Source organism: Sapajus apella, unplaced genomic scaffold, assembly GCF_009761245.1.
Source record: "Sapajus apella isolate SASKATOON/1434 unplaced genomic scaffold, GSC_monkey_1.0 scaffold3631, whole genome shotgun sequence".
NCBI classification, from domain to species: domain Eukaryota; kingdom Metazoa; phylum Chordata; class Mammalia; order Primates; family Cebidae; genus Sapajus; species Sapajus apella.
This window is the reverse complement of record NW_022440557.1, coordinates 2237-6866: the sequence shown is the minus strand read 5'-3', so window position 1 is coordinate 6866 and position 4630 is coordinate 2237. Positions and strand designations below refer to the sequence as shown.

Below are 4630 nucleotides of genomic sequence, written 5' to 3'. Positions count from 1 at the left end.
GTGTCCTTGGGACTAGGAAAGCAGTGGGTGCTGGATTTCATGACTCCCCTGAAATGTTCCAAAAATTCCCTTTCTGCGTCAGCCAGAATGAATAGATTTCTGTTACCCACAGTGAAGGTGGCCTTGACTGCTACAACACATATCACAATTAACATTTTGCAAATGAAGAACGGGAGACTCAGAGAGGTTTAAAATGTTGTCAAGCTCAGTCTGCCCTAGTCAGGATAGCATAGGTTATGCTGCAGCAATAAATAAGCCTGAAATCCCAGTGGCTTAGTACAACAAAGGCTTGTTTCTCCTTCCCTTCCCAGGCTGATAGCAACAGGGTAAGTGGCTCAGGCCCCCAGGCTCCTGCCGAGTTGTGACCCTGTCTCTAAAATGCATGGCTTCAGCGGTGGCTCGTAAGGGAAGAGAGAGGATGAAGGATTGTGCATTGGGGACAACCTAGATGTAATTTATGCTTCCACCCCATTTGACAAAACCCCTGGCCCTCACCTAAGAACAAGAGAGGCTGGGAAGTGTAGTCTTCCTATGGGTCCAGGAAGAGAAATGGGTGTGGGGAGGCTGATCTCCACCAGCCTCTCATGCGGCTGGGATGGAAAGAGGCAGAACCTGGCCTAAGGCCACCCTGACCCCAGCATACGGCATCTCGCCACCACTGATGCCAGTGGCCTTCTCTGCAGCTCACCAGGACTCCCACTGGAGAGGAGTGCCTGAGTAGGACCACTCTCCATCACCAGCAGCTCTGCCCACCTCACCCCAGCTGTGGATGCCACAAGGAGTCCCTGCACTTCACAGCAGCACCTCAATGCTTCAGGGACCAAAGGATGCATCTCTTTTTAAATGTTTTTATTCTAGTTTTAAAATTGTTGTGGGTACATAATAGGCGTATGATTTATGGGATACATGAGGTGTTTTGATACAGGAACACAATGCATGATAATCACATCATGGAGAACGCGGTATCCATCCCCTCAAGCTTTTATCCTTTCTGTTACAAATAATCCAATTATACTTCTTAAGTTAATTTAAATGTACGATTAAATTATATTTGACTACAGCCACTCTACTGTGTTATCAAATAGTAGGTCTTATTACTTTTTTGTAACTATTTTTTGTAACCATTAGCTATCCCCACCCACCCTTGCCAATCCCCTCCCACTACCTTTCCCAGCCTTTGGCAGTTATTCTTCAGCTCTAAATGTCCATGAGCTCCACTGTTTCTATTTTTAGATCCCCTGAATAAGTGAGAACATGCCATGTTTGTCTCTCAGTGCCTGACTTGTTGCACTTAGCATGATGACCTCCAATTCTATCCATACTGTTGCAGATGACAGAATCTCATTCCTTTCTATGGCTGAACAATGCTCCATTGCGTGTGTGCACCACATCTGCTTTACCCTTTCATCTGCTGATGGACACTTAGGTTGCTTCCAAATCTTAGCTATTGGGAACAGTGCTCCAACAAACATGGAAGTACAGGTTTCTCTTCAATATACTGATTTCCTGTCTTTTGTGCATATACCCAGCAGTGGGATCACTGAATTGTATAGTAGCTCTATTTGTAGTTTTAGGAGGAAACTCCAAACTGTTCTTCATAGTCGCTTTATTAATTTATATTCCCACCAAAAGTGCATGAGTTTACTTTTCTCTACATTTATACATGTATATACAGAAAATTCCACCAAGATTCTGCCAAGAAGAACACTGTTAGGATAAATGAATTCAGTAAAGTCGCAGGATACAAAGATAAAATACAGAAATTGGTAGCACTTGTATACACTAATAATGGACTGTAAAAAAGAAAATATAGAAAATGATTCCATAGAAAATAGCCACAGGAAAATGAGATGCCTAGAAATAAATTTAACCAGGAGCTGAAAGACCTCTCCTTGGAAAAGTATAAAACATTAATGAAAGAAATTAAGAGGATGCAAATAAACGGAAAGCTGTCCTGTGTTCTTGCATTAGAAAAACTAGCATTTTAAAGACATGAGTACTACTATAGTTTCAATGAAATCTTTATCAAAATACCAGTGATATTCTTCACAGAGATAGGAAAAACAATCCTAAAACTCATATGGAACCACAAAAGACTCAAACAGCCAAAGCATTCTGGAGAAGAAAAAAAAAGAAAGCTCAAAGCATCATACTGTCTGACTTCAAAATACACAATACACTACAAAGCTATAATAACCAAAACAGGGTGGCATTAGCATAAAGAAAGACAAATAGACAAAAGGGACAGGACAGAAAGCCCACAAACAACTCCGTGCATCTACAGCCAGTTGATTTTTGACAAAGTGCCAAGAGCACACATTGCAAACAGGACAGATTCTTCAACAAATGGTCCTTGGATAATGGGATATGCACACACAGAAGAATGAAACTGGACTTCTGTTCTTCACCAGATAGAAAAATAAACTCAAAATGGATTAAAGACATAAATATAAGACCCCAAATTGTGAAACTACTAGAGGAAAACTGTAGAAATGCTTTGGGACATTGGCCTGCGCAAGATTATTCTGAATATGACTCCAAAAGACAACCGAAGCTGCTGAAGCCCTGTTTCACATGGAATCTCCTACCTATTTGAGGGATTCAAGAAGTCCTGAATTTATCCATGCTGCTATGAGGCCAGATGTCTTTACAGAAACTGATGGAGGTGTCAACGGAGGAGTCTGAACCAATACATACCTCTCCTATTCCTACATCGCCACAAGCCATGAACCAATGAAAAAGAAAAAAGTTGGCCATAAAGCAAAGACCCAACACTCACCAATTTCCCGTGGGTCTCCTGAGTTAGGTATAAAAAGGAAACTGAGAGAAGGAAAAGGAAACACAGTCTATTTGTGGGAGTTTCTTTTAGATCTACTTCAAGATAAACATACTTGTCCCCAGTATATTAAATGGATTCAGAGAGAACAAGGCATATTCAAACTGGTGGATTCAAGGGCTGTCTCTAAGCTTTGGGAAAAACATATGAACAAACCAGACATGAACTGTGAAACTATGGAACGAGCTCTGAGATACTATTATTAAAGGGGAATTCTTGCAAAGCTTGAAGGACAGAGGCTTGTGTATCAGTTCAAAGATATGCCCCAATACATAGTGGTCGTAGATGATGATAGAAATGAAACCTGTAACAAAGATTTAGCAGGAGCTACTAGTGAAAAATCATTAGATGAGTACCACTGTCTACAGAAAGTCTCCTGAAAGCAGCATCCTCTGTTTGTGGTGGCAAAATTCATCCCCTATAAACTTCTCCAGGCAGAGAAGGCTGTAGCTGGAGTCGTGAATATCCCTTCCCCTGGCCATGATGCTTCACCCAGGTTTCCAGCCAGCACTGCATCTATATCAGCAACAGCAGCTCCAAGGACAGTTCGTGTGGCAGTGCAGGTAGCTGTTGAAATGACGTTGTTGGGTTAGAAGACTTCACCTGTGGCAGTTCAGTCAGTGAATGCAGGTGCACCATTAATAACCAGCACTAGTCCAACAACAGTGACCTCTCCTAAGATAGTCATTGAGATAAGACTTACCATGATGCCGGCTTCTGCTGAAAACTGAAACAAAATCACCATGCAGCCTGCCAAAATTATTACCATCCAAACTACACAGCTTGCACAGTATCAACTGCAAAATCAGATTTGACTGGATCAGGAAGCATTAACATTGTTGCCATCCCATTGGCTATGAGAGCACTTACCCCTGTTTTTTGTTTTTTGTTTGTTTGTCTGTTTGTTTGAGACGGAGTTTCACTCATGTTACCCAGGCTGGAGTGCAATGGCGTGATCTCAGCTCACCGCAACCTCTGCCTCCCGGGTTCAAGCAATTCTCCTGCCTCAGCCTCCCGAGTAGCTGGGATTACAGGCGCACGCCACCATACCCGGTTAATTTTTTGTATTTTTAGTAGAGACGGGGTTTCTCCATGTTGACCAGGATGGTCTCGATCTCTTGACCTCAGGATCCACCCGCTTCAGCCTCCCAAAGTGCTGGGATTACAGGCGTGAGCCACCGCGCCCGGCCTTACCCCTGTTTTAGCAGCCTATGGTACACCTGAATTGAGACTATCAGCATCTACTCAACAGGCATCTGGCCAGACTCCTCCTTGAGTTATCAGTGCTGTCATAAAGGGGCCAGAGGTTCGATCAGAAGCAGTGGCAAGAAAGTAAGAACATAATGTGAACACTATGCAGCCAGAAGAAGAAAAACCGGCAGATGAAAATAAGACAGTTACTCATGCAGTGAGTCAGTGCACCTTCAGCTATTGCCCCTTCCTGTAACTATGAAAACAAAGGACTAGTGACATGTGAGAAATAAAAGCAGCTCCACCATGGACTTCAGGCTGTTAGTGGTAGGAGTGACATAGACATTTACATGGGAAGTCATCAAGAAAAGTCAAAGAAGACTTTAAGACATTTTTAATGCATATAAGAAAGTAAGAGAATTAAAGAAGTCACCACCAGGCAGTGGTGCTGGGAGGTGGGAAAGAACAGGGAGGACAGCTACTTTTCATCACATGCTCTTCACTTATTTGATTTGTTGTTATGTGAATTCATTGATTTGATAAAAATGAAAAGTACAACAAAAAAGCTAAGCAAGAAAGAAAGGCCTTTAATTCTTTTCCTGG

At 42.4% G+C, this 4630-nt stretch overlaps 1 pseudogene; it reads left to right on the top strand.

The window, feature by feature from the left end:
- The first annotated feature begins 2556 nt into the window (after nucleotides 1-2556).
- LOC116547575 lies at nucleotides 2557-4320 on the top strand (annotated as a pseudogene).
- The last annotated feature ends 310 nt before the right edge of the window (nucleotides 4321-4630 follow it).